Raw genomic sequence first — 18,805 nt, forward strand, 5'->3', positions numbered from 1 at the left:
AACTAATTGAATCAGAAGATGCAGGAACATTGTTGGAATGTTTGAATCTCATTTAATGCTTCATATTGGGATGAGGCACTCCGAAGGCAGAAAGGCCAGTTGGGACACAACTGCTGGGGAGGGGCAGGAGGCTGTGGCCTTTCCTATAAGACAGTTCAGGGCCATTCGAAGCCAGGGAGACCTGACAGAGATCTGAGAATTACACAGTAAGTGAAATGGAACAATTTTTCTACTGTTTTAGCTATTATCCAGAGCCCATGTTAGACCCTTAACTGGCCTTGGAGTGAACTTGCCATTTAAATAATTTGGGAGCTTTAGGCAGTAAAAACTGGAAGAATATACCTGGAAAAGCAGGTTTGAATGCGAGGATTTAGTTATATTAAGATTAAATTGGGGCTGGTTGCAGTGACTCACACCTGTAATCTCAGCACTTTGGGAGGCGGAGGTGGGTGGATCCCTTGAGGTCAGGATTTCGAGACCAACCTGACTAACATGGCAAAACTCTGTCTCTACTAAAAATACAAAAATTAGCCAAGCATGTTGGTGTACGGCCTGTAAGCTCAGCTAGTTGGGAGGCTGAGGCAGGAGAATCACTCGAACCCAGGAGGCAGAGGTTGCAGTGAGCCAAGATGGGGCTGTTGCACTCCAGCCTAGGCAGCAAGAGTGAGGTTTACACTGTGGTAGTCATTGAGAGGTGTAAAGTAAATAAAATAGAACCCTCACTTTCAAGTGACAGCTCTAGAGAGCCTATATCCAGAAGGCTCTAGAACCTGCAAACTTCAAAAGAACCCCGGCAATGCGTGAAATAAGTTTACAGTAAATATTACTTAATTGCTCATTTAGTCATCAAATAGCCATTGTTTGGGTGGAAATTGGGGAAGAAAATGTGTTGCTTAAGAACATGATAAGGAGTGGTCAGACAAATTGAAGGATTACTGGGAAGAATTGTGTCCAGAAAACAGAGGGAAGAGATAATTTCCAGAAGGAAAGGGTGGGTCAACTCTATCACATGCCACAGAGAAGCCAAGTGAAGATAAGCTTACAAAAGTGAGTAGCAGTGATATGGAGGTAATTGGTGACCTTTAGGAGAACTGATTAGTGGGAGTGGTATGGAGGAAAGCCTGTTTGCAGGAAGTTAAGGAGTAAAGCTGACTCTTCTAAGACTCTTTAGAAAGAGAAGGGGCATGTATGAGATAAAGGAGGGCAAAATATGGGACAAATTTCCTCAGTTTATAATTGTGTGATTTTGCAAAACTTATTTACTTACTCTGTGCTTCAATTTCCTTGTCTGTAAAACGATGGATGATACTAGTAGCTCTTATTTGAGAGAAGCAAATGAGTTAACACCGTTATATGCAGTAGATTCTTATTAGATTGATATCTTAAAAGAAGTACAGTAAAAATGCAATTGTAATGTAAAGAGCAATTCCAGTTTCTTTGCTTGCAAGTATTTCTCTTTTTTATTTATTTTTAATTGTTATTAAAAAACAATGTGAAACTTACTATCTTTACTATTTCTAAGTACACTATTCAGCAGTGTTAAGTATATTCACATCGTCGTGCAACCAATCTCCAGAACCTTTCATCTTGCAAAACTGAAATTCTATACCCACTAACCAACAACTCACCATTTCCCGCTCCCCTCAGCTCCTGGCAACCACCATGCTCCTTTCTGTCTCTGAGTTTCAGGACTCCGTATACTTCCTGTGATGGAATCACACCATATTTGTTTTTGTGTAACTGGCTTGTTTCACTTAGCATGATGTCTTCCAGGTTCATCCATGTTGTAGACTGCATCAGACTTTCCTTTTTAAAGGCTGAATAATATTCCATTGTATGTATATGTCACATTTTGTTTTTCCATTCATCCAATGATTGACATTTAGGCAGCTTCCACCTTTTGGCTATTGTGACTAATGCTCTGTGAAGAAGGGTGTATAAATAACTATTTCTCTTTTTTAAACGAGTGATGTTTACTCTTCTGCATGTGTGTGAGTCATGGCTGGTTTAAGGCCAGCACAAGAATGGATCTTGCAGGGGAGATGGAAGCTCTCAGGAGAGATCTACAAGACCACAGGTTGGAGACAGAGCTCAGAGACAGAAAAGCATTTTTCCTTTAGAACATAGAAGTACCATTCACAAGAGTACTGTGCTCCTGGCAGTATTTTCCAACAGAGAAGGGAAAGTCCTGTCTTCAGTTCATTTTAAACTTAAGTTGCTAGAGGACCTCAGGTGTGTCTCTCAGTGTGTTGGGATATCAAAACATTTTGCTTTACTGTGCAATTTATTTTTCCTTGTGTTGTATAGAGCGATGATAATGAGGGGCAGGAAGCCTCTAGATAGCTGAAGAGCCCATTACAGAAGTCCTGCTGTGAGTTAACTGCAAAGGTTAGATGAATCTAGAAACTGAGAGTGGGCCCCATCCCCTGCTGTGGCTGGTTAATTCCTGGTGTTTCCGGCATTTGTCCTATTTAATTCTTACTCCTTTTCCCAGTAGGAAATGATATCAGGCCGGGCGTCATGGCTCACACCTGTAATCCCAGCACTTTGGGAGGCCGAGGCAGGAGGATCACCTGAGGTCAGGCATTCAAGACCAGCCTGGCCAGCATTTGAAACCCCATCTCTACTAAAAATAGAAAAGTTAGCCAGGCATAGTGGCAGGTGCCTGTAATCCCACCTACTTGGGAACTGAGGAAGGAGAATAGCTTGAACCCGGGAGGTGGAGGTTGCAGTGAGCTGAGATCGTGCCATTGCACTCTAGCCTGGGTGACAGAGCGAGACAGTTTCCAAAAAAAAAAAAAAAAAACCATTAAAGAAATGACATCAGAAGAGCAAAAATTAATACTGTGTCTTGTGGCTGTCTTTATTCAATTTTGAAAAATGTAGCTGCTCCTAAACCTACTGGGGAAATAACTACATTTATTGCTGGGCACAATGGCTCATGGCTGTAATCTTAGCACTTTAGGAGGCTGAGGCAGGCAGATAACTTGAGGTCAGGAGTTTGAGACCAGCCTGGCCAACATGGTAAAACCCTGTTACTACTAAAAATACAAAAATTAGCTGGGCATGGTGGTGCAAGCCTGTAACCCCAGCTACACGACAGGCTGAGAGGTAGAAGAATCACTTCAACCTGGGAGGCGGAGGTTGTAGTGGCTGAGATTGTACCACTGCCCTCCAACCTCAGTAAAAGAGTGAGACCCTGTCAAGAAAGAAACTATATTTATTCTGCCAGTCTCTGGAGAGAGAAGTTCTTTTTTTTTTTTTTTTTTTTTTTTTGAGACGGAGTCTCGCTCTGTTGCCTAGGCTGGAGTGCAGTGGTGTGATATCCGCTTACTGCAAGCTCTGCCTTCTGGGTTCATGCCATTTTCCTGCCTCAGCCTCTGGAGTAGCTGGGACTACAGGCACCCGCCACCATGCCCAGCTAATTTTTTTGTATTTTTAGTAGAGACAGAGTTTCACCGTGTTAGCCAGGATGGTCTCCATCTCCTGACCTCGTGATCCGCCCACCTCAGCCTCCCAAAGTGCTGGGATTACAGGCGTGAGCCACCGTGCCTGAGGAGAGAGAAGTCCTTTGCCTGATAAAAGGGAGAACTGGGCTGGGTGCGGTGGCTCACGCCTGTAATCCCAGCACTTTGGGAGGCTGAGGCGGGTGGATCACAAGGTCAGGAGATTGAGACCATCCTGGCCAACATGGTAAAACCCTGTCTCTACCCAAAATACAAAAATTAGCTGGGCGTAGTGGCGCGTGCCTGTAATCCCAGCCATTCGGGAGGCTGAGGCAGTAGAATCGCCAGGGAAGTGGAGGTTGCAGTGAGCTGAAATCGCACCACTGCACTCCAGCCTGATGACAGAGTGAGACTCTGTCTCAAAAAAAAAAAAAAAAAAAAAAAGGTAGAACCGTATTACCCAGCAGAGTTGATGTTCCAGAAGTTTCTTCAGACCAGAGCAGAGTTCATAACTTACCTGCGAGGGAGCATGGTAATGTCACAATTTACTCTTCAACTCTCTCAAGGTTTATTTTTATGTTTCTTAAGACAGTCTCTCTGTTGCCCAGGCTGGAGTGCTGTGGCACAATCATAGCTCACTGTAGCCCCAAATTCCTGGGTCCAGGGAGTCCTCCCGCCCCAGCTTCCTCAGTAGCTGGGACCACGGTTGCATGCCACTAAGCCCAGCTAATTTAGTTTTATTTTCAGTAGAGATGAAGTCTCATTATGTACCCCAGGCTGGTCTTGAACTCCTGGCCTCAAGTGATCCTCCTGCTTCAGCCGCTTTCCAAAGTGCTGGGATTATAGGCATGAGCCATAGTATCTATCTTTTCTTTAGGTTTTATGAACAAATTAGCTTTGATTTCTCCTAGGTGACTCGATATTGAATAAGCTAATGCAGAACCGTGTGCACAGTAGACTGGGACTGCCATTTCTAGATGAAAAGAAAGGAGGGGGAAAGGAGAATTTTTTTTTTTTTTGGAGGGGACAGAGTCTTGCTCTGTCGCCCAGGCTGGAGTGGAGTGGTGCGATCTCGGCTCACTGCAAGCTCCACCTCCCGGATTCAAGCCATTCTCCCGCCTCAGCCTCCCTAGCAGCTGGGACTACAGGTGCCTGCCACCACGCCTGGCTAATTTTTTTGTATTTTTTGTAGAGACAGGGTTTCACTGTGCTAGCCAGGATTGCTTCGATCTCCTGACCTCATGATCCGCCCTCCTCGGCCTCCAAAAGTGCTGGGATTACAGGCGTGAGCCACCGCGCCCCGCAGGAGAATACATTTTTACAGCTACCTTTTTCTATGGTCTACTTAGCGATCATAATGGATTCCACCCCCCGGAACTAGATGCTAGTCTATGGCCCCCTCCCTCATTCAGATGTTTTGGGAACACCTCTCATGTTCTGCTGCTTCCACCCTGGATTCTCAGGGTCACCTCCCACTCTTTCAGATCTCCTTCCCTGGTTGTCTTCAGCCGTATGCCTCATCCCAACTCCTTTGAACTTTTTTTTTACCCAGTTCCTGGTTCCTTTAGATGCACGAACAGTAACAGTCTGCTGAGTTATGTGAAGGATGTTGTGTATCACTGCCACCAGCGTTTCTAAAGCTCCCGCTCTTCACATTCTCTGTCCCAGAAGGGACTCTCAATGCTGAAGGTAAATCGCTTCAGTGTGGGAATGGGGGCCTCTTGTTTGGGAGAGTCTGCTTGGCCTTTGAACACAGAAGCATAAACTTCAGGACATTACTTAGGCTTCTCAGTTAAAATGGGGCAGGATTCTGCTGATGTATTGTCTTGCCTTTTACCATTTTATTTATTTATTTATTGAATTCTATTTTGTTTTTTTGAGATGGAGTCTTGTCTCTGCTGCCTAGGCTGGAGTGCAGTGGTGTGATCTCGGCTCACTGCAGCCTCTGCTTCCCGGGTTCAAGTGATTCTTCTGCCTCAGCCTCCTGAGTAGCTGGGACTACAGGCATGCGCCACCACACCTGGCTAATTTTTGTATTTTTAGTAGAGACAGGGTTTCACCATGTTGGCCAGGCTGGTCTTGAACTCTTGATCTCATGATCTGCCTCCCTCGGCCTCCCAAAGTGTTGGGATTACAGGCCTGAGCCACCGCGCCTGACCTATTTTATTTTATTTTCGAGACAGAGTCTTGCTCAGTTACCTAGGCTGGAGCTCAGTAGCGTGATCTTGGCTCACTGCAACCTCTGCCTCCCGGGTTCCAGTGATTCTTGTGCCTCAGCACCCCCAGTAGCCAGGATTACAGGTGCCCACTACCACATCTGGCTAATTTTTGTATTTTTAGTAAAACAGGGTTTCACTATGTTAGCCAGGCTGGTCTTGAACTCCTGACCTCAGGTGATCTGCCCACCTTGGCCTTCCAAAGTGCTGGAATTATAGGCGTGAGCCACCGTGCCCTGCTGCCATTTTATATTAAAATGTTGGCCGGGCGCGGTGGCTCAAGCCTGTAATCCCAGCACTTTGGGAGGCCGAGACGGGCGGATCACAAGGTCAGGAGATCGAGACCATCCTGGCTAACACGGTGAAACCCCGTCTCTACTAAAAAAAAAAAAAAAAATACAAAAACTAGCCGGGCGAGGTCGTGGGCGCCTGTAGTCCCAGCTACTCGGGAGGCTGAGGCAGGAGAATGGCGTGAACCCGGGAGGCGGAGCTTGCAGTGAGCTGAGATCTGGCCACTTCACTCCAGTCCGGGCGACAGAGCAAGACTCTGCCTCAAAAAAAAAAAAAAAAAAAAAAAAAAAAAAAAAAAAAGTTAAATGCTCTTTGGACACGCAGCAAGATGGAGGCCAGGTCTGAACTTAGGCTCAACCTATTCTTCCAGTTCTGACTGAATGTCATCACACTCAAAATGCAAGTATTTTTTTGTCTTGGTAGGTTTTTAAATGTTGGTTTAAAAACCTAAATAGAAGTGACTTTTTCAGAATTATAACTTGTGAGAAACAACTGGTCCTGGTGGATAAAGCCTAGACTCAGAATCAATAGACCAGGATTGTATTTCCCCTTGTTCAAATATCTGTGCGGTCTCTGAGGTAAACAGAGCAACACTTTCCCTAGATGTAAATATTTTCGGCAGATGGGGATTTTTAAAATCTTGTGGCTCGCCTGGGCAAAGGATTTTTATTTCTTCTTTCTGAAATTTTATGAAAGAATGGGAGAAAAGAATGGGGAAAAAAACCAAAACAAATCCAGAGCAATTAGAAAGAAGAAGATCCCAGTGATTACAGGCAGGGGAAGGGGGCATTGGGGGCTGACAGGTACCCAGGGCATGGAGGGAGAGAAGATAGAATTCCAGATAAGACCAGGAAGCAAGACTTTGCTTCTTCAGCCAGTGTGTGTTGGTTTTACTTGACTGGCAGTGCAGATTATGAAAAAACAAACCTTGAGATACTGGAAACCAGGTCCCAACCTTTTCTTGTTTTTTTCTTTCTTCTTTTTTGTTTTTTTGTCTTTTGAGACGGAGTTTCCCTCTTGTTGCCCAGGCTGGAGTGCAGTGGCACAATCTCGGCTCACCGTAACCCCTGCCTCCTGGGTTCAAGCGATTCTCCTGCCTCAGCCTCCCTAGTAGCTAAGATTACAGGGATGTGCCACCACGCCTGGCTGATTTTGTATTTTTATTTTTTTATTTTTTTTTTGAGACGGAGTCTTGCTCTGTCGCCTGGGCTGGAGTGCAGTGGCAGGATCTCAGCTCACTGCAAGCTCCGCCTCCCGGGTTCACACCATTCTCCTGCCTCAGCCTCCCAAGTAGCTGGGACTATAGGCGCCCGCCACCTCGCCCGGCTAGTTTTTTGTATTTTTTAGTAGAGACGGGGTTTCATCGTGTTAGCCAGGATGGTCTTCGATCTCCTGACCTCGTGATCCGCCCGTCTCGGCCTCCCAAAGTGCTGGGATTACAGGCTTGAGCCACCGCGCCCGGCTGATTTTGTATTTTTAGTAGAGATGGGCTTTCTCCATGTTGTTCAGGCTGGTCTCGAACTCCTGACCTCTGGTGATCCACCTGCCTTGGCTTCCCAAAGTGCTGGGATTACAGGCATGAGCCACCGTGCCTGGCAATCCCAACATTTTCTACTTCAAAATGGACTCAAGTTACTGTCTGGTCTGGTAGATTTTCCCTGGACTTTTATCTCTTGCTTCGTCCATCTTCCCACTGCATTTGGTGGCCCAGTTCACGCTGATTACAAACTTTTCTCCCTAAATAGAACTTTTCCTCTGCTTTCCCTCTCCTACTATGGTTTACCTGTTCAATTGATTTTGTCCTTTGAGCCTTGGCCAATAGATTCCTGTATGAAGTAAATTTATGCTAAAGGTTTAATAGCTACGTATTTTATTAAGGGGCTTTGATACCTAAGAGACCAAGCTATGGTGGGGATTTGAGTCTGTAGACAAGCAGACTTACTGAAATATATTCAGTAGTAAGAATTTTTTTTTTTTTTTTTTTTTTGAGACAGTCTTCGCTCTGTCGCCCAGGCTGGAGTGCAATGGCAGGATCTCGGCTCACTGCAAGCTCCACCTCCTGGGTTCACCCCATTCTCCTGCCTCAGCCTCCCAAGTAGCTGGCACTACAGGCCCCCACCACCACGCCGGCTAATTTTTTTGTACTTTTTAGTAGAGACGGAGTTTCACCATGTTAGCCAGGATGACCTTGATTTCTTGACCTCGTGATCCACCTGCCTTGCCTCCCAAAGTTCTGGGATTACAGGTGTGAGCCACCGCACCTGGCCTCAGAATTGTTTTAAAAATGCAGAGTTTTCTATGACTCAATTTTAGAGGTTTTCATTAAGTATTAGAGCAGGAAAGGACCAATACTGGTCACATTCTAACGAAGTTTTTTTTATGAATTGATACATATCCAATTTGTTGATACCTCTTAAGGTGAGAGAAGGTAAAGAAAGCTCCTGAGATTGTGCTTGTCTTGATCAAGAAGGTCTTGGCACACTGACTTGCTAAGATGAATGAGTTTGGCATTTGGCTATAATCTCAGAATGTTTCGAATTTAGTAGATTGGGGATTGTTTGTGTTCCCAGGTTAATTGCTTATTTAGCTGCCATTCATTTGGGTCTGCTAGTCCATTTGTTAATTCTGAAAGTTGTTGGACGTTTGTTAAATGAAAACAAATATATTTGGAGAAATCCAGCTTCCCAAGTAGCCACATTAGTAGGAATTAAGTAGATACAAAGTAATGGTTTAAGAAATGATAGTCTTTTGTATGGCAAGATAAAAGCAAAATGTCTTTTAGAAGGAACAATTCAAATTAATTGATTAATTTGTAAAGTCTATTACTCTCTTTTGGCCGAATACTTGTGCATCTCTGAGAATATAGATGAGGTAAAGAGGTAATTAAGACATTTATTTAATATTTGTATGACAACTGTGGAAGATATGTAATTGTTATTTTCCTATTGATCATAAAATAAGAGAGGTTTGAAAACATTTTGATTAGAATCACTTAGACTTTTCTGTCCCTATATGAAGTGTACCAGATTGAGGCATTTTCCTAGTAAATACATGAAGTCTTATTTAGTTAATTATTATGCTTGAAGATAATACTAAAGAAAGTTGAAGATAAAACTAAAACTGTTTCTCATGGTGTTTCTGGCCTTCAGTAATTTAAGGCTTTTATTTTGACTATGTGTTTTTTGTTTTCAGAGATTGTATTTACCATCTAGAAGCATATCAAGCTCATCACAAAAATGTATACAAGGCCAGGCGCGGTGGCTCAAGCCTGTAATCCCAGCACTTTGGGAGGCCGAGACGGGCGGATCACGAGGTCAGGAGATCGAGACCCTCCTGGCTAACACGGTGAAACCCCGTCTCTACTAAAAAAATACAAAAAAAAAAAAAAAAAAACGAGCCGGGCGAGGTGGTGAGCACCTGTAGTCCCAGCTACTCGGGAGGCTGAGGCAGGAGAATGGCATAAACCCGGGAGGCGGAGCTTGCAGTGAGCTGAGATCCGGCCACTGCACTCCAGCCCGGGAGACAGAGCGAGACTCCATCTCAAAAAAAAAAAAAAAAAAAAAAAAAAAAATGTATACAAAACAGCAGCTTAATTTAACTTGAGATTCAATATTGGCCCCTTTACCTAAAGCACCTGATTTTTGAGTACCAGTTGTGACCATCTATTGACACATGCCAGGAGTATATGCTAGTTTTTGTAATGAGAGAATAAATAAAAGGGCTCTTAGAATTATTAGACAATATTTTATTTTCAGCTTTTTCCAGAGAAAAATGAAGATGAGACTTTGTTCTATTTCATCAAGTCCTTGACGCCTCCTCCCAGCTGGTCAGGTTTTTTTTATGTGGCATTTAAACCTTGAGTTGTTATGAGTCAACAAATGGACAACAGCAAATGTTCAGCCATCTTATTGGTGTTAAGCCTAGCAAATAGGCAAAGTATATGAATACACCAAATGCATAAACAAGTTTTCATGAGCCAAGGATTCCAAATAAGCCCAGCAGCTGCCAGTTATGTCCTTAAGAATAGAAGTGCCCCTCCTTATCCTCTAATCTTTTATTGCCCCGTTTGGGAAATGTCAGCTGTAAGATTTACAGATTTAGGGCTCTGGTATAACAAGTTGCCTCTTAGAACTTTTCAGCTCTAAGAGCTTCTTCTTAGCCAGCTAAACAGAGATATAGAAACATATTTATGCTTTCCATATATAATTCTTGAGTCATTTACAACATCAGTGGTGAGCTTAAATATCACACACACACACACACATTATAACATATAAATTACACACACACACATTATAACATAAATTACACACACACACACACACACACACACACACACACACACACACGTCTCTATCTGTATCTCCCTAAGACATTGATACAAATACTCATCAGTAAACCATGATAATTTTCAGAAGAGGCTGCCTTTGACTGGTAAACTCATATTGGTACCTGGAACACAAAACTCCTAGAGCTACGCTAGTTTTATAGTCTGAGCTTAGTAAGCAATACCCTTAGGGTAATGAAAATCAGTTCCTCCTCTGCTCCCTGATAACATCAATCCTTTTTGTATCTGTACGATTTTTCTCTTATTCTTCTCCCCCAAATTTCCCCCTTAAAATTGTGGCATTGGAAATAATGGTTTTATGTTTTGGGGGACTGTTACTTTCTAATTGAAATTGAATATCTATGGGTCACTATTCAGTGCTGAACTTGATATGAGAAACATTTCCTGGTAAATCAATAAAACCAGCTTTATGTTTCCCTACAGATAATCAAGTGGCAGGTAGGAGGGGCATCTGACCTAGTTGCTCCTCTAACTGCTTTTGATCAAAAGAAATTGGTAAACCACTCAGTCTATAAATCCTTTTTTCTGTGATTCTGTAGTGTCAGGACAACATTTCCATGGGTACTTTACTTATACGGAGAAACAAAACCTAAATCTCGAACCACCATTTATAAAACCCACAAACTCCTGGGCTGTCATTTGGGTTGCAGACTTGAAGCTCCCTTTCTGGTTGTGTTCTCTGGAGTGGGTTGTGTTCTCTGGAGTGGGTGAATGCCTGTCTGATGGGGATGCATTTTAAAGGCAAGACAGATTTAAGGGTATAATTTAGTGACATTTTGCTGACTGCATTTCTCTCTATATGCATGTCTCTTCATGTATTTCACTATTTTACCAATACTCAGTTACCTCAGCCTACTTGAGGCAGGCTCCACAATTTTGGGACTGTTTCTTATATACATAATGACTCAATAAAGGTGTCTTATTGCAACATTAGTCATTCTGTTAACTTGTGCTATTTTTTGACTGTGTATATAAATCGGTGTATATTTAACAAGTGAGCTGACCAAATGCCATTAAATGAGTTGCCCTTATTTTGTTTTTTTCCTGCTCCAATTTTAAGTTTTCAAAGAAATCCAGCATGTAACTACCACTTTTAAGTCTCCACTTTTTAATTTTGAATACCAAATATGGCAGAGTTATTCAGGTGGCCAAGTAGACTTTTTCTGACCTTGAATGTGGTTTACTGGTATTACACTTAAAAAAAAAAAAAGACAAAAAGTGGATGTCAGTATTTGCTGTTTTAGGATAGCATAAGACTTTTAGATTTCCCAAAGATCATTCTAAAAGTCCTGATATGCAGCTGTCTGCATCTACGTTTTTAGCATCATCCCCGTATTCGTATTTAAGGCGTCATCCCCGTATTCGTATTTAAGGCATCATCCCCGTATTCGTATTTAAGTGACCCTGAAACACAATGCAGAGACAGGTCACTGTGGGTTAATCTTTGGACACTTCATATCTGTCTGGTACCAGCATCTGTGGTTTATTTTACATTGTTCCTTAAAACTAGAAATAAAATTCTCTTAAACCTGATGATAGGGGAATGTTTACTAAGATAGTTTTCCTTCCATTTGCACAGTTTTAAAGTTGGAGCTAAAACAACACATGGGATTAAAAAAAAAATCTGTCATCCAAAAAGTAATTCATGGCACTGGTAAGGTTGAAGTAACCTCAGGGCCTCATGTTCTGTGGCGGAATGTGCATCAAGGTGTATTCCTTTTATTAGGAACATATTATATCCATGTACTTTAATATGAATGGCAGATATCAATTAGCAGAGGCTTATTGGGGAAAAAGAATAATTTTTGTGTGTGCCTGTACATTTAGGCGAAGGCATTATGAGTTGTAGGTTTCCACGGCACAACCCAAAATTCAAAGGAGATGCCTTTTAAAAAATATGGTGGTGATGGAGTCTGGGTAAGAAAATCCTGTGTTGAAAGTTGAGCAGACCACAGTCATTTATATGCAGTCAAAGAGCTTTTGGTACTGCAATGTAGGGCCTATAATCTTATTACAAAGCCCTTTAAAATCAATAAAAAAATAAAAAATAAAAACATCCTTAAAAATGTGGTAGCATTGAGTTCATTCTTTTGTTTTTTAAATCTATTTTCAATTACATTATTCCATTTAAGTGTACCACAATGGCTTTTATTTAAAAGATACTTCTCTTCTATGTATATATTCACAGCTGTCAGAAATATGTGTCATTCTTTGTCTTACAAATCCCTGTTCTCAGCCATTTCAGAGCCTAATCCTTGAGTCGGCCATTTTGCTGAAAGGCAGTTAAAGAAACAGACTGTCAGCCAGGTCTGGTTCTTGCTGAAGAAATGTCATTTCTGTACCCAATGTGAGCTTTAGTTCCAGATTTTTGAATGATGTAAAAATTAAGGTCAGGGAATCAAATATAAAAAAATACATCTTGCAAGCAGAGACTTCATTAGCATCCACTCAGCAGTCTCCCAAATCTAGGAGCTGGGAGACCATCGTACTGTTATCCTGCTGATATTGAGTTGATAGCAAGTTTAATGGAACAGGCTGGCAGTTGTGAAGGGCAGCTGATAATGATGGTGCAAGCTCAACGAAAAAGTTGAGTAAAATCTGCAGGAGGTGTTTTCTATCATTTGGCCTTGTTCTGTTGGCTGTTGGTATTTGCTTGGCAAGAGGGAGGTGTTCTTATCTCCCCAGCTAGAGAGATTTTAAATGTGCTTAAAAATACCGAGTGTGCACTTCTGTTACTGCCTCTTCTTAACAAGACCAGTGGAAGCAGGGCAGTTGTGTATTGAATAGGAAAATCCACTCAAACTGATAACATTCAGGTAAACCTGAAAACAGTTTGCATTTTCTGGTAATTAAATTAAAAGAAGGCGGTTGACTATCAGAAACCCTTTTTCCTCATGTAGTAAATGAGCACATAATCTTAAAAAATGAGGTAACCTCAAATATTTTTTTCTTCCAGATTAATGATATGTTTTGATTTTTAAACTTCTATGTGAAGTTTGATGAGTGCTTTTATATAATTAGGTAGCATCTTAAAACATATGATTGGCCATGTTTCTGCCTTGTAGAGTTTATGAGAGGAAAGTTGGCCAAACAACAGGGCTAATTTTACTAATTAAAGTCGTGCTGCCCAAGTGGGTTAACATGATATAGATGTTTGGTTTTAATAGAGCTTGGAAAGGGTACTGAGTCCTAAAATGTTCTGTTTGGAAAGCTTTGGTCTATAAAATTTGCCTTTAGCACGGCTGATGACCCTTAATTAGAATGATAAATTGTGCTTGCTGGTGTGATGTCTTTTTGAGAAGAAGCAATACCGGTGTGCCTAAGTATTGTTGTTTTTAGTGTATTAAGATACCTTTTTTCTGGGCATGGCATTTCTGAGTACCTGTCTTTTTTGCTCTGTTTCAGGTGTGAATCATGGCAATACAGTGAAAGACGGTGATGTACTGCTTTTGAGGGCATGCATGTATATGATTAACGGATGGAAGTGCAGGACTCCAAGATTTACTTCTTTCCCTTTCCAGCAGAGTTACCTGAGAGGAGTGAGTAATGGGATAATTTGTAATACCACAGGTCCGTTTTCAGGAGACCAGTAATCAAAACAGGAAGATGAAATTAAGAAGATTTCAACTGGAAGAATACAACTTTTGCTACTTTCTGGGTATACGTCTTAATTGCAAGCAGGAGAGTCTTCAGAGTTGTCCTGTTTTTTTTTTTTCCCCCCATGGAGATTTTCTTTTTTTGTTTGAGACGGAGTTTCGCTGTTGTTACCCGGGCTGGAGTGCAGTGGTACGATCTCGGCTCACTGCAACCTCTGCCACCCCACTCCCTGGGTTCAACCAATTCTCCTGCCTCAGCTTCCCAAGTAGGTGGGATTATAGGCGCCCGCCACCATGCCTGGCTAATTTTTGTATTTTTAGTAGAGATGGGGTTTTACTATGTTGGCCAGGCTTGTCTTGAACTCCTGACTTCAGGTGATCCACCCACCTCAGCCTCCCAAAGTGCTGGGATTACAGGAGTGAGACACCATGCCTGGCAAATGTGAGCCACCACACCCAGCGGAGATTGTCATTAAAAATGTTAGTGATGTCAGTCCTGGTTACATCATGTAGACACCCTGCTAAATTTTATACATCTTTCCTCCATGCTTTCTGCTGTTGATATTTTTATATCGAGACATCAGAGAAACTTAGTGGCCTCTTTGTAGAAATCAGTTTCTTTTTACAAGGTTAAAGAATTATCAAGAATTGGGAGTGGGCTGGGGGCAGTGTCTCAACGCCTATAATCCCAGCACTTTGGATGGCCGAGGTGGGTGGATCAAGAGGTCAAGAGATCGAGACCATCCTGGCCAACATGGTGAAACCCTGTCTTTACCAAAAATGCAAAAATTAGTCAGGTGTGGTGGTGTGCACCTGTAGTCCCACTTACTTGGAAGGCTGAAGCAGGAGAATCACTTGAACCCTGGAGGCAGAAGTTGCGGTGAGCTGAGATTGCACCACCGCACTCCAGTCTGGGTGACACAGCAAGACTCTGTCTCAAAAAAAAAAAAAAAAAAAAAAGAACTAGGAGTGTTGGCTGGGTGCGGCGGTGTCTCACACTTGTAATCCTAGCACTCTGGGATGCTGAGGCAGGTGGATCACTTGAGCCCAGGAGTTTGAGACCAGCCTGCGCAGCCTAACGAGACCTCGCCTCTGCAAATAATAAAAAATTAGTTGGATGTGGTGATGCGTGCCTGTGGTTCCAGGTTCTCTGTAGGGTGAAGTGGGAGGATCACTTGAGCTTGGGAGGTCGAGGCTGCAGTGAGCCAAGATTGCACTCCAGTCTGGGTGACAAAGTGAGACACTGTCTCAAAAAAAAAAGTGTAATGATAAATACAGCAACATTTTTAGGGTGGGGTGGAATGTACACAAAACGACTAGCCTGTGTTCATACTTAAAAAAAGTAACAAAGAACAAGAATTTCATACTTGAAAAAGTAAAAAAAGAACAAGAATCTGAATGCTATATCTGGCATTTAGTGTATCATCATCACTTCGGAATTGCATGCTGTGCAGAGCTTTCCTGTTGCGCCGAATGTGATGGGATCTTCCGTCTTGTTATTGTTGGTGACATTAGATTCATGAAAACTGAGTAGCACCCATGATGTTTTTATGTTACAAATATTAATTTCAGCTTTGACTTTGGTGGTGGCAGTAGACTTCTTAGAGATTACAATAAAATGTGAATAGTTCCAAGCTCTTCCTCCTCTCCCATTTATGCCAGGTGACTAAAACATTCCCATAAATAACTGGTACCCTTTTAATGGGACCTTTGGGTCCATGAGAGGTAAATATTGATGACTTTGACATTTTTTCATATGTGCACAGTTCAGGAGACACAATATCTCCGGATAACTAAAAGCAGGTGAACAAGTAGGCAGACAGCCACGGGCTCCCACTGATCCTCGTAATTCACAGGGGTCCTGGCCTTGCTTCTGGACTTTGTGCAGGAAGTATCTCCCATAGGCAAAGGAATCTATTAAGTTTAGTATTTCTGTAGGCAAATCTCACTGGACTGGATCTGTGTTAGTCTGGCATTATAATGAGATGTTTTCTAAGGCGGATATGAGTCTCCTTCCCTACCCCTATGAAATTAAGGACTCTAGTACTACTACCAGGGTAATATTGTATAGTAGCTAAGTGCTTGGGAGCCGAATTCCCAGGTTTAGATCCCAGTTCTGTTGCCACTAGTGATGTGACCTTAACTGAATTATTTAACCTGTTTCAGCTTTAATTTCCTCAGCTAGAAGATGAGGATAATAATAATACTTATGTTTTCTTTTTTTTTTTAAGAATTAAATGAGAGCTATCCAATTGTGATTAGCATGTTAGTAAAGATTTCTGAAATATTATTCATTAACCAGCTTTCAGGTATCCTGTGCTCCTAGAGACTGACCTACAAAGCTGATGAGATCTACAGCTTAAGAAAATTTTCTGTTTGGAGTATACACTCAGTTACATGAAAATCGCGTATGGAAAAAGATGAGAATGTAGCACTGACTTTGCAAAAACGTTTTAGCAAGTTTTATTTCACTACTTGTCTTAAAAGTAATTTTTCTAGTTTTATGTAATGTGTGTAGTAGAAATGGGAATATTAGAATACTTACTTCATTGTATTGTCAAGCATTATTGGTAGCCCTAATTTATATATCCATTGTGCTGCAGTTTTAGTTGCAGAACTACCATCTGCAGGGATTATTATAGCACTTGAGGGGATGGAATTACTGCACTCTGTTTTGGGTACTTTTTTCACTAAGAAGTACGGGCACCATGAGATGTACTTACCCATCTGTCTGTTGAAACATTTGTATGTGTATTACCTGAGCACTTAGGCACACCACCGAGGGGGGATTTAAAATGGAAGGGAAAAAGGAAAAATTGAAAATAAAATAACATGATGGAAATAACAGATGCCTCTTTGCCAAGAATTCCTAAACTACTCTTAAAAGCAGACTTAATAGCCAGTACAAAACCATTCACTATTGCCTTTAAGAGACAAAGCTCAATCCACAAAGTTGAAAGTGAAGTGTGAATCTCGAAATTTTCCAGGAAAGTGAAGCAATACAGACTTCTAGGTCTCAAAATCAAGGGAGAAAAAGAGTCAGTTTTACAAAGTAACTTCTTAGATTGATTGTGAGCTGTCAATGTTTGACGGGTAGATCCTGAAACATTAAGTGATTAAATTCTTCAATGCTGCACAGCCATATTGGTGGCCTCCGCTATTCTGAGCTTCTAAATTTGTGTATTGACACTTGGGAATTCACTAAATGAGCAGCAGAGAGCAGAGTGGAACATTTTGGCGTCAGCTTGAAATTTCCTAAAGAGAGCCAGTGGAAAGATGTTGAAATCAATTGAAATATTATTTATTGATTGCCTATGTTTTATAGCACCTAATAAATTGTCCAATCCCTTAAAAACACTCCATCTGCCTAATTCTCCATTTCCAGTTACAGCAGATACAAGGATACAAAGATACTCTATACTGATAGAGAGGGATGATTTCAGGTTTTCTTCACACCACTGGGCTCCCTGACAGCTATTCTTTGTGCTTGCACACATTCAAACAATTTTCAATTTCAGTTGGGGATGAGAGAAGTGTTTTTCTCCCATATTCAGTTGTCTTGGTATTTTTTACCCACGCAGCTTCCCCTCCATCCAACACATGTGCTTCCTTAGAACTTCTTCATCCATATGTTAAGAGTGGGGTGTGCATTCTCAGCATTCTGTGCTTCACTGCGCACCTGGAAACCTATGGGCTAATGACCTTGTGAGAATTTGGGTGGTAAGGAGGCTGCAGAGATCAACTTCCTTTTACAGATGTAGAAACTGAGGCCTGGAGAGGTGAAGAAATTCATCTGAGATCATTCAGCCAACAAATATCAGGACGGCACCTCTAACGTCAGTGTAATTTCAGCTTTTCCACTAAGGCATACTTGGAGGAGTGCAGTGGTATGTTCCGGGCTGAGTCTTGGTTAAGGGATTGCAGTGGACTGACCGAGGAGTGAAAGCAAAAGAGTAGGCCGGGCGCGGTGGCTCAAGCCTGTAATCCCAGCACTTTGGGAGGCCGAGACGGGCGCATCACGAGGTCAGGAGATCGAGACCATCCTGGCTAACACGGTGAAACCCCGTCTCTACTAAAAAAATACAAAAAACTAGCCGGGCGAGGTGGCGGGCGCCTGTAGTCTCAGCTACTCGGGAGGCTGAGGCAGGAGAATGGCGTAAACCCGGGAGGCGGAGCTTGCAGTGACCTGAGATCCGGCCACTGCACTCCAGCCTGGGCGACAGAGCGAGACTCCGTCTCAAAAAAAAAAAAAAAAAAAAAAAAAAAAGAAAGAAAGCAAAAGAGTATAATGGCCGGGTGGGTGGTGCCTGTAATCCCAGCACTTTGGGAGGCTGAGGTGGGCGGATCACCTGAGGTCAAGAGTTTGAGACCAGCCCGGCTAACATGGCAAAACCCCTGTCTCTACTAAAAATAAAAAAATTAGCTGGGTGTGATGGCACATGCCTGTAAACTCAGCTAGTTGGGAGGCCGAGGCAGGAGAATCGCTTGAACTTGGGAGGCAGAGATCGTGGTGAGCCGAGATTGAGCCACTGCACTCCAGCCTGGGCGACAGAGTGAGACTCTGTCTCAATTAAAAAAAAAAAAGAACATCGAATCAGGGTTTGGGTCAGAGTTTGTCTAAGGTTGTATTAGAGGCATATCTTTTAGTCAGGAAGCATGAATATTCTCTCTCTGATATAAGCGAAAAGGAAGAGATTAAAGGCATGATGAAGATCAGGTCTTTTTAAATAGGTGTTTACTTTTTATGGAAACCATGGAACAATGAATATTTATTCATCATCAGGTAATTTGGGGTAATGGAGTATAGACAATTTCTGGTTTTACCTTCCTGCCTCTTTGGGTCCGTGCTGCCTTTTGTTTTGCTTAAAATGGACTAAAAGAGAAAGCAACTGAAACACTTTCCAGATC

At 42.2% G+C, this 18,805-nt stretch overlaps 1 long non-coding RNA gene across 1 annotated transcript in view; it reads left to right on the top strand.

Moving 5' to 3' along the window:
• LOC115897003 overlaps positions 1–18,805 on the top strand; it is a 247,107-nt gene that overhangs the window by 15,134 nt on the left and 213,168 nt on the right. Inside the window, exon 2 of the long non-coding RNA XR_004056969.1 lies at positions 13,707–13,840. This is a non-coding gene — a long non-coding RNA (uncharacterized LOC115897003). The remainder of the gene's footprint in view (positions 1–13,706; positions 13,841–18,805) is intronic.

The sequence above is a fragment of the Rhinopithecus roxellana genome, chromosome 4 (assembly GCF_007565055.1).
Source record: "Rhinopithecus roxellana isolate Shanxi Qingling chromosome 4, ASM756505v1, whole genome shotgun sequence".
NCBI classification, from domain to species: domain Eukaryota; kingdom Metazoa; phylum Chordata; class Mammalia; order Primates; family Cercopithecidae; genus Rhinopithecus; species Rhinopithecus roxellana.